Source organism: Manis javanica, chromosome 13, assembly GCF_040802235.1.
Source record: "Manis javanica isolate MJ-LG chromosome 13, MJ_LKY, whole genome shotgun sequence".
In the NCBI taxonomy this organism is placed as follows: domain Eukaryota; kingdom Metazoa; phylum Chordata; class Mammalia; order Pholidota; family Manidae; genus Manis; species Manis javanica.
Window position 1 is genome coordinate 29,068,191 of NC_133168.1, and position 23,976 is coordinate 29,092,166.

General features: G+C 43.8%; 1 protein-coding gene across 13 annotated transcripts in view; it reads right to left on the reverse strand.

The window, feature by feature from the left end:
* Nucleotides 1–18,849, reverse strand: part of LOC118972175 (uncharacterized) — a 65,228-nt gene extending 46,379 nt beyond the window's left edge. Inside the window, exons 1-5 of one of the 13 annotated variants that reach the window (XM_073219427.1) lie at nucleotides 18,742–18,849; nucleotides 17,504–18,013; nucleotides 15,081–16,464; nucleotides 12,119–12,153; nucleotides 8,926–11,552 (exon numbers count right to left, since the gene is read on the reverse strand). The gene's annotated coding sequence lies outside the window, so the exon portion shown is untranslated. The other 12 variants (XM_073219418.1, XM_073219419.1, XM_073219428.1 and 9 more) reach the window with 12 other exon arrangements.
* Nucleotides 18,850–23,976: the final 5,127 nt, after the last annotated feature.

Here is a 23,976-nt window from a genome sequence, read left to right on the forward strand (position 1 = left end):
GAGCCCAGGGTTACTTTAACAGTAGACGGTCGCCCCATCTCCTTCCTCCTAGATACAGGAGCCACCTTCTTGGTCTTGCGAGAATACCAGGGCCCTACCATGCCAGCCATTACTCCTATAGTTGGGGTAACAGGAAAACAGATCTTCCCATTGAAAACCCGTCCCCTTTTATGCACAATCCAGGACAATCCCATACCTTTTTCCCACTCCTTCATGGTTATGCTCCAGTGTCCCATCCCTTTACTAGGACGGGACATCCTTTCTCTCCTCCATGTTTCCATAACTATATCCACTCCCACAGCTCCCAGTACCCCCTTTCTGATGGCCCTCATAGCCGATGACCCCCTCTATCTGATGAAAGCTCCAGTCTCGCCCTCATACACCCTGTAGATCCCAAGGCCTGGGACATTACAAGTCCCTCCATGGCTCTATGTCCTCCTGCCTCTATTAAATTACGGGACCCCTCACAGTATATCTGTAAGGCCCAATACCCCCTAACTTCTTCAGCCCTCATAGACCTCCAACCCATCATTCAGGACCTTTTAAACAAAAATTACCTCAGACCCACTCACACTCCGTTTAATACTCCCATATTAGCTGTTAAGAAAACCAACGGATCTTTCCGCCTAGTCCAAGATCTCCGCCTCATTAACATGGCCATCATCCCTATCCATCCCTTAGTTCCAAATCCATACACCCTTTTATCGGGGATCCCTGCCTCGGCCTCCCACTTCTGTCCTAGATCTCAAGGACACATTTTTTTCTATCCCTCTGGACCCCTCCTCCCAAGATTTTTTCGCCTTCACCTGGACGGACCCATACACAAGACATTCTGAACAACTCACTTGGACAGTTTTGCCACAAGGTTTCCGAGATAGTCCCCATATTTTTGGACAGGTCCTAGCTCAGGACCTCAAACAGTTTCATCATGATCACTCCAAGTCCACCTTATTACAATACGCTTACTTCCCTCAGCTCTACTCCACATTCAGGCCCTCCCAAAAAAAACCTTCCTTCTTGTCACCCTTTGAGATCATGTAGAGCCACCCAATTTTACCCCCGGAGCTCCCCCCCAACAAAGGACCAATTCCTCCCAACATGGCCCTTCCGCTACTCTTTCTCCTCCACACTGAGTTATGGAAATATCAGGATTGGCTCCACCCAGATCCATCCACTTCCCAAAACCCTCCTGTCTTACGACCCGGTCAACTAGTGTTTTATAAGCCTCCTGAAAATAAGCCCCCTCTCACCCCAAAATGGGAAGGTGCACACCCAGTCATTCTCTGAACCCCCTCGGCCGCTAAGCTCTCACTGCCTGATAACTCTGTCACCCCTTGGATTCATATCTCCAGGTTGAAACCAAACACCCAGGACCCACTTCCTCTGGACACCCAAGACCCAACCCAGAGTCCTTTGGATACAGCCCAAGATGCTGTCTACTCTTCCATGCTCCATCCCTCTGATCCTTTGAAACTCCGCATCTCCCATTCACCCCCTTTGCCATCCATACCCGAACCATGACCTTTTCTTTCTTTACTGCTCTCTCGCTCTTGTTCCTCATTTCTATCATCTTTCCCGTCACCTCAGCCTCCTTTGTATGGCAATTCGAGGTCAGACAGACTTACACACAGCATCAAACAAAAACCACTGCCCTCATTACCACATCAAACTGCCCTCTAAAAGGCTGCTCCGAGCCTTTGTACCTTCACTTTCCTCCCTCCACCGAAGTGTTCACTAGTAGCCCCCTCTTCACTCCCTACCTCTGCTTCCTCTATGACCAAAAACAAGCCTCATGCAGGCAGTGGCCAGACACCTATGGGGGATGTCCTTACTGGTCTTGTGCCATTAACTACATGGGTGACTCTCGGTACCCAGTTTTACTCCAACCATTTCATAAAATATCCCAAACAGCTCATTCTCCTTATCAATCCCTGATCCCTGGGACACTCGATGGGTCGCCGGAGTCACATCCTCAGTTTACTATGGGGGGTCCTTAACCCCCAACGGTACCCTTCATATCTCTCGAGAGTATGTTCCTTCTCATTCCCAGATCTCTCAAGTTGCATCAGATATCGGACATTCCGAAAAAGTCATTATTCAAACATTTGACGGCTCCTCTTCATCTTCCTATCCCCGCCCCTCTTCTAATTTCTCCTACTCTTGGTTACAGCTCATTCAAGACACCATCATCTTTCTCAACCACACCCTCAACACCGCCAATTGTTTCTTGTGCGCATCACTACAGCACCCACTGCTGGCCACTGTGCCCCTTAATATTTCCAACTACTCCTTCCATGCAGAAGGACAACCCCTCCACCCCCCTGGCAGACATACCCTTATGGGAACCAGAATACACAGATAATCCCACCATCCACCACTGTGTAGGCCCAACTCCACCCCGCTCCAGCGCACTTCACTGCCTCTCTATCTACACCCCCACCTCCGACTCTAAAACTTTTACAAAACTAGGACACTTCTTTTGGTGTAATGGCAGTCTTTTCAACTCACTGCCTCCCAACTCCAATATACCCTGCATTCTCGTCACCCTAATCCCACAGCTTACACTTTACAGCATGGCAGAATTTCTTGAGCTCCAACCTCCCTTGCCCTCATGCACAAAAATGGCTGCTTTCCTTCCCATCATGGTCGGTATCTCTTTGACCACCTCAGCCATTGGGGCAGGATTTTCAGGAGGGCCTTGGGTCACTCTCTGTGGGCAACTAAAGATCTCAATGCCAAACTTGAGGGAGCCCTGACATCCACTGCCGATTCCCTGGCTTCTCTCCAAAGACAGGTCATTTCACTAGCTAAAGTCACCCTTCAAAACCGGGGGGCCTTAGATCTGCTTACAGCCGAGAAGGGCAGCACCTGCGTCTTCCTCGGGGAAGAGTGCTGCTATTACATCAATGAATCCGGCATTGTAGAAACTGACATTACCAAACTCACCGACCTTGCCTCCAGCCTCCATTCTGCTTCCAATTCCAACCCATTCTCTTCAATACTAACAAACCCCCTCCTTACCTGGCTCTGGCCCATTGCAGGCCCCATAATAATCATTCTTCTCACCTGTCTCTTCTTACCCTGTATAATAAAGCTCATCAAATCCCAAGTCGGAAACATCTCTAATCAAATTTTCAATCAGCTTTTACTCAGGAACTATCAGCTTCTGGCCACAGAAGATCCCTCACCCTCATGTGACCTCCTCACCACATGTTGAGATGGACCCCTCTCTCTGCTGAAAATTGTTCCTGGAAACAATGGCCACAGACGCCTGGCTCCTGACACCCATATTCTCTTAGCACCATTGGAATCAACAGGTCCTCGACCTATGGTTACAGGGAACCTTCATTAATTTCCAATCTGAAGAAGTCCACATCTACTCATCTTTACTGTGGGGAGTCCTATCAACCCTTTCCTCCCGGTCCTCATGCCCTCACTCCCTTCTCCGCCCCTGTTCAGCAGGAAGCAGTCAGAGAGAAAACAACGTCCACAACCCCATAGAGGAGAAAGGGGGGAATGAAGGGCCCCCAGCCATAAGATGGTGAACCTCCTGCTTCTCTTCCGGTTCTTCGGTTCCCGCCGGCGCCACCCGAGGCCCAATCACCTCTCGCCCTCGCACCACCCCCAATCCTGGCACCTGGCCAATAGCCACCAGTCCCGTTGAAGTGACACCTCAATCACCTTATGTCCCTCCCTATATAACCTAGTACTTTTCCCCAATAAAGTGGAACTCTCCGATGAATTGCTGCTGTGTGTCGCTCCTTCCTTTCAAAGTGTGTAAATGAAAATATCTTTCTACCTCTGGATGGTATTAATGAAATTGATTTAAAGACAAGTGCTTGTGAAAATTGGGCATTCTAAAACTTCCAGAAAATCTGATTAAAAATGTTAAGCATTAATGCTAATTTGGGTTTGGCTGAGGCGTGCATGTCCTTATAGTTATCAGCTGCCAAAGTTTACTTAAAGTCATTTAAGTTGATGTTACCTGTTAAACATTTCAAGAAGATGCTTAAAGAAAAGCTTGACTTTGTCTAATGTTTAGTAAAAGTTTTCTAAGTAATCTAGCATGGTTGCTAAAAATGGGTAAACAAGTGTAGCAAATAAGCATCTTAATAATAATACTGTATTAATGTATAACAGTGTGTATATATGCAAACAGCCTGAGAATTTTTGTGGTAACCAAAATTTTTAAAGTTTGCTAAGTTATATAGACATATTTTGTGCCTAATGAGAAATTGTGATGTAAAGCACATTTCCAAAAATGATAATACATGTTCATAGATGTATCAGTCTGAACAATGCTAGTGTAAGAGTTTACAGTGGCCTATTTTTCAGTGTTCACTGAAAGTTAAAGTATCAAATGATTTTAAGTTCTAATGAAAACTACTTAAATAAGGAAAACATTTCTCTATGCTAAAAGATGTATGTTTTAATAAGAGAAGGTATAAAGAATGAAAACTTGTCTGTATGCTAAAGAATGTGTTTTTTGATAAAAGAAAGTAATTTTGTTCTAAAGTACAGCTATTTAAAAAGGGACAGAGAGACAGAGACAAAGAGAGAGAGAGCAGTGTGGTGCAGCAGCGTGGTGCCTTTTGTTGTGGCGGATCAGCTCAGCCTGTTGCTTTGGGGGAGGGTCAGGATGTTTAGAGATAAGGCGGGATAAACCCAGTCAAGCCCCAGGCAAGCGCAGGCATAATTCTTATGGGCTTATGTGCTTGGGACCATGGGGCAAATGAAGAATAAATTACTATATTCTTACAGATAAAGTCGTGCTATGTGAATTAAAGCAAGTGAGTCTTGATATCAAGTGCACAGCAAAATTAGAATTTGGTTTCTGAAGGGTCCCCACCAGTAAGATGGCAAACTTCTGGCTTCTCTTCGGGGTCCTCAGTTCCCGCCGGCACCACCTGAAGCCCAATCACCTTTCACCCCCCTCCCAATCCCAGCACCTAGCCAACAGCCACCAGCCCCGTAGAAGTGACACCTCAATCAATTCATGCCCCTTCCTATATAACCCAGCACCTTTCCCTAATAAAGCGGAACTCTCCAGTGAATTGCTGCTATGTGTCGCTCCTTTCCTTTCATTGGGGCCGAAACCCGGGAGACGGGACACCCCAACTGGGCCCCGTCTTCCCCCCAACACCAGCAGCAGCTTGCCTTCGTCCTCTTTTTCCGGCGCTGGCTCCTCACACTCACCACTCCTCTCCGGCCTTTAGGTAAGTTTTCCCCCCGGAGCGGGCCACTCTTCTCCGAGCTATCGCAGTGCCATTGACCATGATTGTCCGGCAAGGCCCTGACACTCGGGGATGAGGAGGGAACGCTCCCCGCCTCAGGCCTTCATGGCTGCAGCGGACCCTCAGGCCCCTCCTCCGACAGCCATAAATCCCCACCTCAAGCCTTTATGGCTGCGGCGGACGCTCAGGCCCCTCCTCCAACAGTCATAAATGCATTCACCGTCCCTTCAATCAGTGCTGAAACTTTTTAAGCAAAATTTCCCCGGGGTGGGCCACTCTTCCCCGAGCTATCGCAGTGCCATTGACCGTGATTGTCCGGCAAGGCCCTGACGCTCGGAGATGAGGAGGGAACTCTCCCCGCCTCAGGCCTTCACGGCTGCGGCGGACCCTCAGACCCCTCGTCCGACAGCCATAAATCCCTGCCTCAGGCCTTCACGGCTGCGGCAGAATCTCAGGACCCCCTCCAACAGCCGTAAACAAGGTGACTCCTTTGCGGATGAGAACGCTCCCTTTCCCCGCCCCTTCCTCCTTCTGTTCCGTCCTCCGAAATCTGTTCTGTCTGCTGAAAACACCTAGCGCTAGGTACCTCGTGACTCCGGCACTCTGCCTTCTTAGGGAAGTCTGGGTGAATTCGTTACCACATGAGTAACTCCCGGTACCCACAGTATTACTCCTCCAACTGTTTCATGAAATATCCCAACGGCTCATTCTCCTTATCAATCCCAGATCCCTGGGACTCTCGATGAGCTGCCAGAGTCACAGCCTCAGTTTACTATGGGGGGGGTCCTCGACCCCCCACGGTACCCTTCATATCTCTCAAAAGTATGTTCCCTCTCATTCCCAGATCTCTCAAGTTGCATCAGATATCAGACATTCCGAAAAAGTCATTTTCCAAACTCTTGACGGCGCCTCTTCATCTTCTTATCCCCGCCCCTCTTCCCATTTCTCCTACTCTTCATTACAGCTCATTCAGAACACCACCATCTTTCTCAACCACACCCTTAACACAGCCAATTGTTTCTTGTGCGCATCACTACAGCGCCCACTGCTGGCCGCCATGCCCCTTACTATTTCCAACTACTCCTTCCATGCAGAAAGAGAACCCCTCTGCCCCCTGGCAGACATACCCCTATGGGAACCAGAATACGCAGATAATCTCACCATCCACCACTGTGTAGGCCCAACTCCACCCCACTCCAGTGCACTTCACTGCCTCTCTATCTACACCCCTACCTCCGGCTCTAAGACTTTTACGCAACCGGGACACTTCTTTTGGTGTAATGGCAATCTTTTCAACTCAGTGCCTCTCAACTCTGATACACCCTGCATTCTTGTCATCCTAATCCCACAGTTTACACTTTACAGCATGGCAGAATTTCTTGAGCTCCAATCTCCCTTGCCCTTGTGCACAAAAAGGGCTGCTTTCCTTCCCATCATGGTTGGTATCTCTTTAACCACCTCAGCCATTGGGGCAGGGTTTTCAGGAGAAGCCTTTGGTCACTCTCTATGGGCAGTTAGAGATCTCAATGCCAAACTTGAGGGAGCCCTGACATCCACTGCCGATTCCCTAGCCTCTCTCCAAAGACAGGTCACTTCGCTAGCTAAAGTCACCCTTCAAAACCGGCAGGCCCTAGATCCGCTTACAGCCGAGAAGGGCGGCACCTGCGACTTCCTCCGGGAAGAGTGCTGCTATTACATCAATGAATCCGGCATTGTAGAAACTGACATCACCAAACTCACCGACCTTGCCTCCAGTCTCCACTCTGCTTCCAATTCCAACCCATTCTCTTCAATACTGACAAACCCCCTTCTCACCTGGCTCTGACCCATTGCAGGCCCCATAATAATCATTCTTCTCACCTGTCTCTTCTTACCCTGTATAATAAAGTTCATCAAATCCCAAGTTGGAAAAATCTCTAATCAAGCTTTCAACCAGTTTTTACTCAGGAACTACCAGCTTCTGGCCACAGAAGATCCCTCACCCTCACGTGATCTCCTCACCACATGCTGAGATGGACCCCTCTCTCCACTGGAAACTGTTCCTGGAAACAATGGCCACAGACGCCTGGCTCCTGACACCCATATCCTCTTAGCACCATTAGAATCAACAGGTCCTCGACCTATAGTTACAAAGAACCTTCATTAATTTCCAACCTGAAGAAGTCCACATCTAGTCATTCTTACTGTGGTGAATCCTATCAACCCTTTCCTCCCAATCCTCAAACCCTCACTCCCTTCTACACCCCTGTTCAGCAAGAAGCAGTCAGAGAGAAAGCAACGTCCACAAACCCATAGAGGAGAAAGGGGGGAATGAAGGGTCCCCACCAGTAAGATGGCAAACTTCCGGCTTCTCTTTGGGGTCCTCAGTTCCCGCCGGCGCCACCTGAAGCCCAATCACCTCTCGCCCCCCTCCCAATCCCAGCACCTAGCCAACAGCCAACAGCCCCGTAGAAGTGACACCTCAATCAATTAATGCCCCTTCCTATATAACCCAGCACCTTTCCCTAATAAAGCGGAACTCTCCGGTGAATTGCTGCTATGTGTCGCTCCTTTCCTTTCAGTTTCCAGTTAAAAAAAAATTTTTTTTTCTTTAACTATTAGTCTGCTCTTAATGTTGAAAGATTGCAAAAGGTTCTCTAATTGTTTTATCAAAGCAGTTCCTCATGCTTAAAGTCTCAGTGAGTTGCCGGAATATTTTTAAAAAATGAAATCTTAATATTAAAAAGACTAAAAGCTAAAGTTTGTTAACAACTGTGTAACCTTTATTTGCGTTTGAAATATTTTGTTATCATTCTGGTTAAATAGATAAGTATTGCTTCATAGCAACCTATAATCCTATTTAAGCAAGTGCCAAAAAAAAAAAATTAAGTGCAAAAAGGTGCTTTTACCTCTAGTTAACTCTGATATTTTCCAGAGGGCCCCTGGAACATGTCAGAGGATTTTTTCTCATTGGAGAAAGTATTTGACTAATTTGGCTTATTTATCTGATATATATATATATATATATATATATTTATTTATTTATTTATTTATCTATCTATCAGGAAAGCACTGTCAAAGAGAATGATGCTAAACTTTGTTACTGAATGTTTTGTGTTATAGAAATATCCAAATTTTCTTATATCAACTCTTATAGTAAGTTCTCATCAAGTCTTTAACCATTGTCATTTGTAAGTGTTTTGTCATTTATGGTCACTCTTTTATTATTCCTAAACTAGTGAAGAACTAGATTTCAGCAGAACAGGTATTAGTTACATAAGATTACATAAACTAAAGAAAATGATTTTGTGTCTTTTTGTTTCAAATGTTGCTGATAAAGTGTTTTAAGCTTGTTCTCTAAATCTCACAACAGTTTAGTAAATGACTATCTTTATAAGCAGAACTGAAACATTTATCTTTCTCTCTACCTGATCCCTCCAGAATTTAAAAACTTTCAGTGACTATTTTTATATTCCATGGCAGTATGTTTATTTGCACAAGTTCAATAAGAATCTTCTTTCCTTGTAAGAAGGCTAATTAAAAACACTGGTTATACTACCAAGGCTTTGACTGGAATGTCATACCTGAGAGACATGTGCATAAACTCAGATATGAACAACTTTAAGGAACTAAGATTGACTTTATAAAGCCAACAGAGCCCCTTAGAAGAACTGGCCTGGTACCTTGCTTACAGAGTTCCCAGCAGCCTTACCAGGTGAGTAAGGAAGGTCACTTCCTGGCAGGTGCAGGAACCTCAAGAAGAGAAGAATTCACCCAAATGACACGGTCCAGCCGCGCGTAGTCAAGCAGGTCCTGAAGTGCGGAAGGGGGGTGAATAAAATAAAGACAGAAAGAACTGGGAGGGCTGACGCTCCCGCGCGTCGCCAGCAAAACTTTATTGAAGGTCCAGGGTTTGTATAATGCAGTGAGGTTACATGATTCCAGGACATAGTATTATCCAATAGACAGTCAAGCACAGTATTGATGTCAGCGGTAGCCGGGCAAAGGTAGGCTCAGCAGGGTTCCATCAGTTGGTCATGGAATGCGTAAACAGGATGTTCTTTGTTCTCCATTCCCGCCACATCAGCAAGTGGGGGAAGGCAGGCCAGAAGCAGGGACGGTGTTTCCACACATCTTCAAGGACAAGCTATGTTTTTGTGGGCAGATAACTTCCAAGGACTGCACTGGTTGTTCTCAAGCTTGTGCTTTCCCATGCTGTGTTCAGACATGGGGAAAGGTGCTTTCCCATTCTGCCTACAAATATGTGAGAAGACAAAGGCGGTCCCCAACATCTCCCCCTTTTTTCTTTACTAAAACAACCAGCCCAACTCAGACGGGTCAAGGTATGTGCCTGTCTTAGGTTGTATGGTTGAAGTAAATCCTTACCCGTCATGGGGCTATAGTCCTCTGTTGACCACTCCCTGTCTTAGGTTGGTATTTACAATTCAACCATATCTTACCCGTCACTGGCTACTGTACTTGACTTTAGATCTTATGATTTACAAGTGGGGGGGCCGTCTGCAATTTCAAATGATGCAGGCCTCTTAAGGCTTGTTGGATGAGTTTCTACATGCTGCGAAGGACATAAGGCCCTAATAACAGCAATAGAAGACATAAAATGCTTAGGGTTAAGAGAGGTGTGACAGCGTGCCAGAGACTATTCAGGGGGTCCCTGAACACGTCTTTTATCTGATTTAATATATCAGATGCAGTTTTGGCTGCAAATAAGATATGATTTAAATAGTTCTGTGGTGGCCGGGGATATAACTCCCCCTTTGTTTTTTCCAAATGAGCTTTAAGGGTGCCATAGGTACGTTTTATAGCGCTTTGCCTTGTGGATTATATGGTATCTTAGTTTTGTGTGAAATATGCATTACATGGCAGAGATCAAGCATGTCAAAAGACAGACATAACTTGAATATATATATATAGGTTTCAACAAACTACTAGTTAAATTGCATACACACATTAACAGAATAGGAATACAGATACATAACAAAGGCAGACTTACAATTACTAGTTATATCTAATGAAATTAAGAAAGCTAGTTAGATAGCTCAGGCATTTGTAAAAACTTATTGACAATATGATGGATATCATCTAATTGATTTTGGGTAGTTTGAGAAAAATCAGACAAATTGAAACAGCACATTTTTGGAAATTGTTCACATCTTACATGCTCTTTTTTAGCTGACAGTCCACAGCAGCGCAATTCTGAAGCACCGCAGCTGGCAATTCTCTTAGTTCTTGGTTGAGTTCAGATAATACAGAAGCAGTCAAATTTGTTTTGCTGTATGCACAGGCCAGCTTAGATATCTCTTTCTGCATTCCAATGACAAGTCTAGGAACCGGCAAGAGGAATGCAGCTGCAACTGCAACAGCGGCAGGATCTCAAAGTTTCAAGTTTTCATGACAATCAGATGGCAGAGCTAGGAGAAGCTTCTTGCGCTTATATTCAGGTGGTCTATTAGAGCAGGAAGAATGCATCCCACCTTACAAACACCTTGATAGTGTGAAGAAAAAGCTTGATATGTTTTGTTATTACACAAAAATACCCAACCATTTGGAAGTCTATATCTAGAAGACTATTTTACAATGATTGAAGAATTACAATAAGAGAGTACATGAGTACAATTAATACATACACAATCAGTAACTATAGTAGTATTAACAGGTAAATTTAATTGGGCATCAGGAGCAAGCACTTGAGGGGGAAGAGTGATGTTTATGCCTGAGATATTAGTGAACACCGTAAGAGAAAGTCTTATGCCTATTAAATTCTTCAACAGTTCAGTGATAGAGGAATTTCTTGCTACACAAAAAGATGACTTGTGCAACTTTTGGCTCACGAGTTCTTGTAACTACAAGTTAGGTGAGGAAAAATTATTTTCTGAAATGAGTGATATATTTAAATACACCTAATTACTCTTATACAATATGACAGGAGTTCTTTTTTGAAACTTTTCACAAGTATACCTGCCAATATCTTCTCCGGACAAAACTGCTTTATAAATATCATAATGATCACCATCTCTAACAGACCAATCAGCAATATAATTCTATCTAAGTTTTCCTCTATCATGTGTCTATACATTTCTTCTGTAGTATGTACATACATAAGTGCCATTATTGGAAATAAAAAAAGATACTATTATTAAGTGGGCTTCAGTTTTCTGTGTTTGACATGCAGACATTTGTTGAGGTTTTTTGATGGTCACCTTCTGGAATGACTCCTCCAGAGGATGTTGATGTTGGAAGTTCTCCTTCATATGGTATCTGAATTCATTTTCTGGGTGGCCAGATCAAGCATTTATCCTCTGTAAAAACACAAGCAAACCCCTTGCCCCACACCTTGATATGATCTTTATGCCTTAGTGAAGAACCCATTGGAGACTACTACACAGGAACTGTTGTTGTTTCAGAAAAGGAAATATTATCAGAAAAATGTACCTCTACCACTGACCGTCTATCACCCTCCAGAAGATCAAAATTAAGGATATGTAAAGCATGCACCAATCATCAACTTGCAACTTCCCCCTTCTTTGTATCAATAAATAATGTTTAAGAATAAGATGACAATATTCAATCAGAGCTTGACTTGTAGAATTGTATGAAATGCCTGTGTTATGAGTGATGTTATATAGCTGAAAAAATGTATGTAACACAGAGGAGAGGTAAACTGGAGTGTTGTCAGTCAGCTTAAGAGATAAAGCTTAAAACATTTTATCAGCAACACTTGAAACAAGAAGCTCCAAAATCATTTTCTTTAGTTTACTTAATTTTAAATAACTAGTACTCAATTTGCTGAAATCTAGTTATTTACTAGTTTAGTAGTAATTAAACAGTGATTATAAACAAGAAAAGATTTACAAATGACAATGGTTAAAGATTTGATGAGAACTTACTGTAAGATAGTTGATATATGGAAGTTTGGATATTTCTGTAACATAAAACACTCAGTAATAAAATCGAGCATTATTCCTTTTGACAGCACTTTTTAGGTAATATATATCAGGTAAATAAGCCAAATTAGTCAAATATTTTCTTTGATGAGGAGAAGAAATTCTACTGATATGTTCCAGGGGCCCTCTGGAAAATATCAGAGTTAATTGAGAGGTAAAAATACCTTTTTAAATTTTGGTTTTGGGAAGCTGTCAAAAGTTTTTAAGGCACTTGCCTAAATAGAATTATAGTTATTAAATAACTCTTATTATTTAACTAGAATGATAATAAGAAAGTTTAAAAGCAAATGCAGAAGGTTACATAGTTGTTAACACTTAGTCTTTTTAATATTAAGATCTTATTTTCTTAAATACTCAGACAATTCATTAAGACTTTAAGCATAAGAAACTGTTTTAATAAAACAATTAGAGAACCCTTTGCAATCTTTCAATATTAAGAGCAGACTAACAGTTAAAGAATACTTTGTCTTTCCAACTGAAAACAAAAGTCCAATTTTGCTGTGTTCTTGATATTAAGACTCACTTGCTTTAATTTCACATAGCATGATTATATCTGTAAGAATATAGTAATTTATTCTTCATTTGCCCCATGGTCCCAAGCACATAAGCCAGTGAGAATTATGCCTGGGCTTGCCTGGGGCTTGACTGGGTTTATCCTGCCTTATCTCTAAACACCTTGACCCTCCCCCAAAGCAGCAGGCTGAGCGGATCTGCCACAACAAAAGGCACCACTCTGGTGCACCACACTGCTCTCTCTCTTTGTTTCTGTCTCTCTGTCTCCCTTTAAATAAATAGCTGTACTTTAGAACAATTAACTTTCTTTTACTCTCAACAAAACTAATTTCCATTCTTTATACTTTCTCTTATTAAAACACACATCTTTAACATACAAAAATATTTTCCTTATTGTATCAAGTAGTTTTCATTAGAACTTAAAACTATTTGATACTTTAACTTTCAGAGAATACTGAAAAATATATCATTGTAAACTGTTACACTAGCATTCTTCAGATTGATACATTTATGAACATATTTTATCATTTTTGGAAATGTGCCTTACAGCACAATTTCTCACTAAGTACAAAATATGTCTACATAGCTTAGCAAACTTTAAGAATATTGGTTACCACAAAAATTCTCAAGCTGTTTGCAGATATACACACTGTTATACATTAATACATTATTATTAAAAAGTTTATTTGCTACACTTGTTTACTTATTTTCAGCAACCATGCTAAATGACTTACAAAACTTTTACCAAACATTAGATAAAGTCAGGCTTTTCTTTAAGTATTTTCTTGGAATATTTAACAGATAACATCAACTTAAATGACTTTAAGTAAACTATGGCAGCTAATAACTATAAGGACATGTCCGTATCAGTTAAGCTTAAATTAGCATTAATGCATAATTTTTTTTATTAGATTTTCTGGAAGTTTTAGAATGCCCAATTTTCACAAGTGCTTGTTTTTAAATCAATTTTATTAATACCTTCTGGAGGTAGAAAATATTTTTTTGTTATACACTTAGACACACAAACATACAGACTGAGACATAATGACTACAGTTAGCAACACTTTTCATATAAAAACATATACACAGACAAACTGACATTAAGACTTGAGTTTATAATATTCAATGGTCTTCTTTCTTCTTAGTTCATTTGATTAAAAGTACTTCAGTTTTCAAGAATACACTGTAAGGGCAAGCAGTTTACATAACTGGGTTAAGGTTTAGATGGCCCCAGACTAACAGGGCCAATGAAGGCTCTGAACTGATAGGGACTGTGTGTGTCCAGGGGGCTGGAAATGAAATGCAAGTACAATTCTAGCTCCAGTCATTTAAAGCCAGGCTCAATTGCAGAAGATAAATTTCTCCTATCTCAGGAAGTTTAGTTTAAAACTTCTCAACTCTCAAAGATAATGATGAACTTAATAAATAGAATAGATGTTCACTAAAAGAATTTAGAAAACTAGCTCCATATTGTAGTAGTTCATGGAACTTTTGACTATTTTCTTCCCATGTGACAAAACACGTTTAGCTGCATCACATTATATTGCATACTTCTTTTAGGGGCCAAGTCTCTCTAATCAGAGAGTTTGTACTGGGGCCAGGTTTGTGTGCAGAAGATAAGATACTTCTTTTTAGAGTTTAGGGATTGAACTGCTCTCAGTTAGTTTTCCTAGTTTTTTCTGCCCGAGCTTTAGTCATTCCTCAAGAGGCCCCGGCATGTCTGATAAATACAGGGACTGTGTGACTTTTCGCTACTAGAGCCCTGATCTGAGTCACAAGCTTGTTTGGCTTCCCTGGGGCTGCTGAGGAGGAAATGCTTAGCTCCAGGATGACTGCCTCTAAGGAAAGCAGTTAATAGAATGGAGCTATTTACATGTTGATCTGAGGGTTCAGCTTAATTACAGGCTCTATTTACATTACACAGGAGAAAGTAACACAGGCCTAAGAGGACTGCTTTGAATGGGGAGCAAGATAAAAAAGCAATCTTTAAGGTCAAAGATAGCCATATTCCAGTCTTTTGGAATCACAGCTGGAAAAGGGAGGCCTTGTTGTAAAGGTCCCATAGGTTTAAGAACCACATTAATTTGCCTTAAGTCATGTAAGAGTCTCTCATTAAGGTCCACAGGCCAAATGTGTCCACAGGAACCTTTTTTGGACCATGGGTAGAATAATAAGATTGAAGTCCCTTTCCTACCTCATTCCACAATTCTATGTCTACTGTCCCTTCTTCCAGGAACTAAGGGCACACTTTCTCAATAAAATCTAAAAATCTTTCTAATTGGGGTTTCCCTACTTTAATTCCTCTGATGGCTAACAACCTCTTTAGCCTGCAGACATATAACTGTTTGCTCCCCACCTGTCCCGTATTGGACTCCCAGAAAAATTCACTTACCACATCCACATTTCTTGCGTGCCTCTTCTCTTGTGCGTCTTCTATGGTTACCCTGGCCAGGGCTTTCTCTTCTCTATTGGCCTTGTGGTGGCCCTCACCTTCTCCCTCTCCTTCAGGTCCCTGTTCAGGTGCCACTTGACGCAGTCCAGCTGCACCTAGTCAAACAGGTCCTGAAGTGTGGGAGGGGGGCAAAGAAAATAAAGAAAGACAGAAAGAACTGGGAGGGCTGACGCTCCCGTGCATCGACAGCAAAACTTTATTGAAGGTCCAGGGTTTGTATAATGCAGTGAGGTTACATGATTCCAGGACATAGCATTATCCAATAGACAGTCAAGCACAGTATTGATGTCAGCAGTAGCCGGGCAAAGGTAGGCTCAGCAGGGTTCCGTCAGTTGGTCATGGAATGCGTAAATAGGATGTTCTTTGTTCTCCATTCCCGCCACATCAGCAAGTGGGGGAAGGCAGGCCAGGAGCAGGGGCGGTGTTTCCACACATCTTCAAGGTCTCCTTATTTTCAGAGTGAGGAGTCTTGGCTCATCTTCGAGGACAAGATATGTTTTTGTGGGCAGATAACTTCCAAGGACTGCACCAGTTGTTCTCAAGCTTGTGCTTTCCCATGCTGTGTTCAGACATGGGGGAAGTTGCTTTCCCATTCTGCCTACAAATATGTGAGAAGACAAAGGCGGTCCCCAACACCCAAATCTACAGGTACTGAAGGCACAAGTTCATGGCAAGTCTGGCTTGGCTTTCTGGCCTCAAGAAAGCCTGAAAAATTCAATCTGAAATTCCTTACAGAAAGTTCCAGCAAAGCATATTTAAAAGAGCCTGTGTAATCAATTGCTCTTCTTGCTGCACTTATGCAAATAATCAAGCCAGCTGTTAATTATTTTCTTAACCTGGTTACTTCTAATAAAAATGAGGGTGATTTTAGAGAAAGTATTGTTTCAATAATGCAGCCTTATCCATACTAAATCCTAATACTAGTCATTGGGACATAAACTAGATCCAGAATTCCAGCTTCTTCAAAATATCTAGCTATGTTTTAGTTTTCTCCTGTCATTGCAATTAAAATTTTACTATTTCTAGTTCTCATATTCAACCATGCATTCTTAATCTCATCAAGTTTGTCCTTCCAGAATGGAAAATCCAACTCCAGATGTTGCTACATAACCTAATAACACAATTTGTTTTATCTTGCTTAGAAGCCACAAAACTGCAAATAGTAATAGAAATGAAACCCAGAATAGAAGCACCAACCTTCTGAGGCCCTCTCAACTGACCAGTGATGGAGACCTAGCTGCACCCTTTACTGCACCCCCTTCTCAGCACGAAGCAGCCAGAGTGGTCATCGCCCCTTTTCCCTAGCAACAGCTAGAGTCTCTATCTGTAGAGGGGAGAATGAGACAGGGACAATAGGCTTAGACAGAATAAAGTGAGAGCCTCTGAAGAAAGCAAGGCAGGATATTTGCAATCAGAGCAACATAACTACATTCTGGAAACCCCCCTCCTACTAAAACTATGTTGAACATTAAGCTCTAGAATCATTCTTCAGTGAGATCAGTTAATGTTCCCCAGATAAAGAAGAGTAGCACATGTTTTATTATGCTAATCATTTGTAATCGTGTATAAGATTCACTTTAGCATACTAAAAAAAGCCCAGGCCTATGTGCTGTCTTTCCTCCTTCTGATCTAAGTAATTTTGCAAGCTGAGCAACTGACTTAGCATGCAGACCCAGCTGTAGATGGCATACTAAAAGGCAGGATTCCTTAGCAAATATACAATATCTCAGCCCACCTTAAAGGCTGGGCATGCAGTCTTTTAATGTGTGCCTGGACCAAGGCACCAGTGTCCCAGAGAGAAATCAAGGCAGGAGATTATCTTTAATCAAGGACCCCTTGCCATCCTACTCCTTTTACTAACCCTTAAGCCCTGTATCAACAGGCTGGTCCAGATTGTCAGAGACCACATGGGGGTCGTCCAACTGACAGTCTTCCTTGCTCAATACAAGCCCCTAGTAATCTTGTTACTCCTGCTTACCTGATAACTTATTACAAATAGTTAGTACAGTCCAGCTAATGGTGCTAAGACAGCAGTATCAGCCTTTATCTCCTTACAACTGCGAAACATTATTAGACCCATGATTAGGTCCCTTAGGATCCAGAGAAAGGGCAAGCTCCCAGATTCTATTTTAGCCAATTGAGACCTGGATCCTACCTCAGCCAATTGGGACCCGGATCCTATTTCACCCAATCAGAGCTTGGTCTCTCTCCACTCCAGTCAGCAAGAAGTACACCCACCACCCCTAGACCCTGCCAATTGACCAAAGCCATGACTCATCACCCCCCAACTACCCCCAGGCCCAGCCAATCAGCCAGGGCCATGGCCATCACCCCCCCCAAACCACCCTGGAAACCCATAAAACCTTTGTTCTGGGGAAAACGCGCTCTTTCTCTGACATCTTGCCACTGTGTTGGTGTAGATGAGAGATTGAGCTCGAGCTAGCTCGAATAAAGGCTCTTTGCTTTTGCATCAGTGTTGGCTCCTTGGTGGTCTTCTGGGATTCGTGACTTTGGGCACAACAGCCGGCACCTGGAGGTGTAGACTTGTTAGGTGGTCTCAAGTATCTTTGATGAGACATTATATTTCTTATCAGTCCTCTGGGTAATTCTGCAAATTAGCTTAACACAAGAAATTTACTGCTTTTAGTCCCCTCCCAGGATGGCAGCTTCCTGGTTTGGGAGCATATCAAGACTGGCTGCCCTTCTTCCAAGGGGGGCAGAGTTATTGTCTGTTTGCTAATGAGTAAGTTGAAAATCTTGCTTCTTGACCTCCTGGGTATTCAAATGCAATCTTTGGGATGAAATCCTTCCTGCCTTTTGCTATGTTGTTTACGGCTGCGCCTGCATGCTGAATTGATTTCCTGGGTTACAGTCTATTTGGGGTCAGAAACAAAAAAAAAATAGCATACAGGTAAAGTTAAAAAAGAAAAGAGGCTGGGCCTGTATGATTAACATAATAAGGACAGGCTATGCTGAGGTACTATCTCCTTTATCTGAGGAATATTCAAACATTCCAGGACAAGTTGCTCCTGTCTTTTTGAGCTTTAATTAATTAATTCTGGGTCTTTTTAGTGGACTTTCCTGGCCTTTTTCTCTTTCCACCCCACTCATATCTATTTAACATTGGGACCCACTTTCTTGTCCCCCGAACCTGTAGGTAAAACTGTAACATTTCCAGAATATCTCACCTGGCTTTGGCATATCTGCATATCAACAGGCATTCAGAAGTGGAAAGAAGTATGGCTTTAGTGCATTTGCACTTGCATCTTTCCTATGGGTGGAGAGAAGTTCATCTCCATATCAATGGGTAATTACCTAGGCAAGGAGGGCTATACTGTACCTGAGAGGTGAGGGGGAGGGCTGGTTTTTGGCTGATGCTAGAGCCTGAAAGAGAAAAGTGGCCCCAGACCACGGCTTGTGAGCAATAAGTAGATTTTAAACTTTATTTCTCCCTTTGACTAATTTCAGTTTTTAGAAGTAGTTTTTCCTAAGATTTCCTCTCCCTGGACTTAATAATGTAAGAAGGACTTAGAGTTTCCCCATGCCTTCTGGGGAGTCTGTTGGATCTAGTCAAATGAGAACGCCACCCCAATTCACTCACGGAAGATGTCTCTTGATGCAACAAGCAAGAGGAATTTATTCAGGAACCAGCTAGCTGGGGTCCAAGTGTCAGCCCGACGCAGCGGGTTTCAACAAGGACCCCGAGCACTCAAAGCCAGGGGTTTATATAGCACGTTCAAAAAGACAGTATTTTTCCATAAGCACATAACTTTTCAGGCTGGTGCCACATCCTGGGAGTTTAGCAAGATAAGATCATGTTAGGGTGGTTTCTTGGTATGTATGAGTAACCCACACAAGGTTAACTGACTAAAGGTCACTGCTGTCGTTGCTCATGATTAATTAACTTGTTTTTCACCTTGTTTTTCAAGGTCTTTCTGAGTCACATATTCAGAAAATGGCCTCTGGGCTCTTAAGATGGCTGTGCTTAGGCTAACCTGCTGTCTTCACTAAATGCTTAGATTCTACATTTCCCCACTTTTTTTTTTGGATATTCCAATCATGGAATGCTCGTTTCTTCTTGCTGTGTAACAGAGTGATACTGTTGTCTCAGCATTAGTACCTGAACAGTACTCACTCTTTCTCTAACAAAGGATATTAGCCAGTTTAAAACACAGGGACCAAAAGTGAGAAGTAATACAAAAATAAGCAAGAGTCCTGCCAGGGTGGATATCAGGGTTGTAAGCCATGGGGATCGGGTAAACCAAGATTCAAATATACCTTGGCTAGCCTCTCGTTCTCTCTTCCTTTGATCTAGTCTTTCTCTAAGTTTAGACATTGAATCTCTTACTATTCTGGAATGGTCTGCATAGAAGCAGCATTCTTCTTTTAGGGCTGCACACAATCCTCCTTCTTTTAAGAACAGTAGATCTAGTCCTCGTCTATTCTGCAGCACTACTTCAGAAAGGGAAGTTAGGGACTCTTCAAGTTTAGTAATAGATTGCTCTATAGTTCTCAAATCTTCATCAATAGCTGCCCTCAGTCCCTCAGAATGTTGGTTCCCTTGGATGATGGCGGCTGTCCCCGTTCCTACTCCAGCTGCGACTCCTACTCCCAACAACACGGCTAAAGTCAGTGAGACTGGTTCTCTTCTAAATCTCTGTCTGGGTTCAAATTCTGTTACAAATGAGAGATCATCATGATACATCAGCCTAGGCACTAGCTGGACCATAATACAGAAATCACGGGAGGAATTGAAGGCGGAGGTGGAGACACACGGAGTCAGTCCAGTATTACAAGCCTACCATCCCTCAGGAGGAGGGACTAGATACCTGTTTTCACCCAAGGAGGCTATGGGTATGGTCTCATTACACAAATTCTTATGAGTGGGAGGAACTGTGCCTAGGCATTTCCCTTTTCCAGTCACTTCAATCAGAGTCAGCATCTTATGGCTGCCCCAACTACAAATCTCATGGCTGGTTGTATTGTTAAAACTGCTCAACAACCCCCAATCCTTCATAATAAGGAGGTCCAGAGGAAAAACATAACCAACAGGATTCAGTAGTATTAGGGTTGGTGGTGTTTAGAACCCGGAACGCCCCCTCGAGAAGGTTGAGGAGGCATTGTCCGGTGCTAGGAAAGGGGGCTACTTGGCCAGGGGTGGGGTCAGCAGAAATGGTGGCACAGTCCACTGGTAGGACTAGGGTCTGCTTTGGGAGACGTGGCTGATCTCTTAGGACAGAATTGGGTCCTACTGGGGCAGCTGGAAGGGTCTCTATCTTAAGCCTGAGCATAAACAAGACTTCATTATCATATCCATTCTGCTAAAGTCGTAGTCCCCACATAAGCCCTATCTCCCAGTTTGTCACCTTTTTTCCTGCATCTGTAAAGGAGATGTCAATTAAGTTGCAGGTGGGATTAGTCATGCATTGGGTGCGAGCGGTGTTCCGTTGGACTTTTATAAGGCCTGGAGGAGACTTTCCTGTTAGCCAATAGCATGTCCCAGTCTGCTCACAACCCCAATTTTTGCAGAAAAAATCTGTCTGCCCACCACACTGTGAGACCTTGGCACGATCGGTTGAGGAGGCTGGGCATACATAGAAGCAGGTATCTTGGAGTTCTTTCATAGAAGCCCGAGAACCACATCCTGGCCTCCCTATTCTACCTCCGTGCCAAGGGTCTTGTTTGAAGAGAGTACATATGTCTACAGTGAGGGTAGGCCACCAAGTCCCCCTAGGATGCTGTTCTGTTAACTGGACTACTACTTGGTGAGAAGCTGGGGTAATGATTTGCCATGTCAGTAAACTGGGTTCATGGGGGTTAGGGTTCTGGTGGGTTGGAAGTAGCAGAAGCATCAGAATCACTAATAACATAGTTCTTTCTACACAAACGAAGCTTAAGGGGGTTATCAGTCTGAGTTACTCGCCAATCCGAGTCCGGCTGGGGCGCTTTCTTCAGATGTGAAGCGTGTACCCAGGAGGAGATGCCATCCACTTTCATGACTGTGGGAGTGGTCAAGAGGACGATGAAGGGTCCTTTCCACGGAGGCTCAAGGTTTCCTGTTCGGTGTCGTCTTATGTAGATGGGGTCTCCCACCTGGAACTGATGAGGCACTGACAGGTCCTCTGGCCAATAGGCTTCCCGGATGGTGGCCCACACTCCTCTCTGTACAACTTCTGGGGCCCGTAACCTTTCAAGCAGAAACTTATTAGTTACACATTGGGGGATGTATGGAGGTGAGCTGACTCAAGCGGAGCCGGGGCCCCAAACATTATCTCAAAGGGTGTTAGCCCAAAGTGGCCGGGAGTGTTTTGGACTCGAAAAAAGGTGAAGGGAAGGAGGACTAACCAATCACAGAAACCAGTCTCTATGGATAATTTAGTCAAGGTCTCTTTTAGAGTTCTATTCATCCTTTCTACCTGTCCTGAGCTCTGGGGCCTGTATGCACAATGCAATTTCCAATCTGTCCCCAGGATCTTGGCCAATCCCTGACTTACCTGGGCAACAAAGGCAGGACCATTATCGGAACTGATTACCTTGGGGATTCCGAACCTTGGAAATATTTCTTCAAGTATCTTTTTGGATACTGTCTGGGCTGTCTCGGTCTTGGTGGGGAAAGCCTCTGTCCATCCTGAAAAAGTATCTAAAAAAACTAAAAGGTACTTATGTCCGTACTTAGCAGGCTTAATTTCAGTGAAGTCAACTTCCCAGTAAGCTCCCGGTCGATCTCCGCGAAGCCTTTTTCTGCATATCACTTGATGTTTATTCACATTTACTAATTGGCAAGGAACACAATTCTTCACCACCTCGTCTGCCATTTTTTCCAAACCAATGATATGATAAGGGGAGTGTCAAACCAGAGCTTTTAGGTTCTTGGCCCCTAAATGTGTCAATTGATGTAGTTGCCTCAAATATTCTCCTGCCTCTTTCTGGGGCGGAATATTTTCCCCATTTCCTGACTTATATGTTCCAAGGGGTGAAGATTTTTGGAACCCCAGCTTGTCCATCTGAGTGAGATCCTCGGGTGTATACTGGAAGCTCTTAATACATGTTGCTTCCGGGTGCACCTGGAGGGGTAAGATGTTCATTCCTTGAGCTGCTTGTTTTGCGGCTTGGTCCGCCCTCCGGTTTCCTTGAGCTATTGGAGAGTCATCTTTCTGATGTCCAGGGCAATGTATTATTGCTACTTCCTTAGGCCTATGGATGGCTTCCAACATATCTAAAATTTCCTGTTTGTTTTTAACATCTTTCCTGGCAGAAGTTAGCAGCCCTCTCTGTCTATAAATATCCCCATGTATATGAGCGGTGGCAAAAGCGTATCGGCTGTCAGTGTAGACGTTAAGTCTCTTACCTTCTGCCATCCTTAGAGCCTGAGACAGGGCGATGAGTTCTGCTCACTGTGCAGAAGTGCCTGTTGGGAGTTCGCTGGCCCACACGATCCGGTCATCATCCACTACTGCAGCTCCCACCATCCTCTTACCTCCCATGATGTAACTGCTCCCATCTGTGTACCAAGTCAGGAGTCCCGGTCCTTCCAGGGGCTGATCTCATAAGTCCCGGCGGGTCCCTGTCTCCTCAGCCAGGATTTCCTGGCAGGTATGGAGTACTTCTGTCCCCGGATTGGGGAGCAGAGTAGCCGGGTTTAGGATGGCAGGTGGGGCAAATTCCACACGATCGCGATTTAGGAGCAAGGTTTGGTAGTGAGTCATTCTGGCGTTCGACATCCATCTTTCAGGTGGTTGCCGAATTACACTTTCCAGCGCATGTGGACCAACCACAATGAGCTTTTGTCCCAGCGTTAGTTTGTCAGAATCCTCAACCAAGAGGGCCACGGCCGCCACTACTCTCAAACAGGCAGGCCATCCACTACTCACTGGGTCCAATTTCTTTGACAAGTAGGCGACAGGTCTCTTCCAAGGTCCCCATTGTTGGGTCAACACTCCTCTAGCCACTCTGCTCCATTCATCCACAAAAAGGACAAATGGCTTAGTCACATCTGGCAATGCCAGAGCGGGTGCCGACAGGAGGGCCTTCTTAATATCATCAAAGGCCTGCTGTTGTTCAGGTCCCCAAACAAACGGGGCCGCCCCTTTGGTTAGGGGATACAGAGGGGTGGCTAAGGTGGCATATCCGGGTATCCACAGTCTACAAAACCCTGCCATCCCCAGAAACTCACGAACCTGGCGTGGAGTAGTGGGAACCAGGATCTGCGTCACAGTCTGCTTTCGGGCTTCAGTAAGCCACCTTTTCCCCTCTTTCAGGGAATATCCCAAATAAGTCACTTGTTGTTGGCAGATCTGTGCCTTTTTGGCAGATGCCCTATACCCCAATTTAGCAAGTTCAGTCAAAAGGGCTCCAGTGGCCTCTTGGCAGGCTTTCCGAGTAGGGTCTGCTATCAACAAGTCATCGACATATTGTAACAAAGTTACCTGTGGGTTGGAGGCTCGGTAAAAGGCCAAGTCCTGATGTAAAGCCTCATTGAAGAGGGTGGGCGAATTCTTGAATCCTTGTGGGAAGCGAGTCCAGGTCAATTGTCCAGTAGTTCCTGTGGAGGGGTCTTTCCACTCAAAAGCAAACAGCGGTTGGCTATTCTGGTGCAGGCATAAACAAAAGAAGGCGTCTTTTAAATCTAAGACTGTATACCAGGTGTTTTCCGGGGCCAGAGAGCTTAGCAGGTTATAAGGGTTTGGCACAGTGGGATGAATGTCCTGTATCCTCTTATTAACTTCTCTTAAATCTTGCACTGGTCGATAATCTCCTGTTCCCTCTCTCTTTACAGGCAGCAAGGGAGTGTTCCATGGGGATTTACATTTTACTAATATCCCCTTCTCTATGAGCC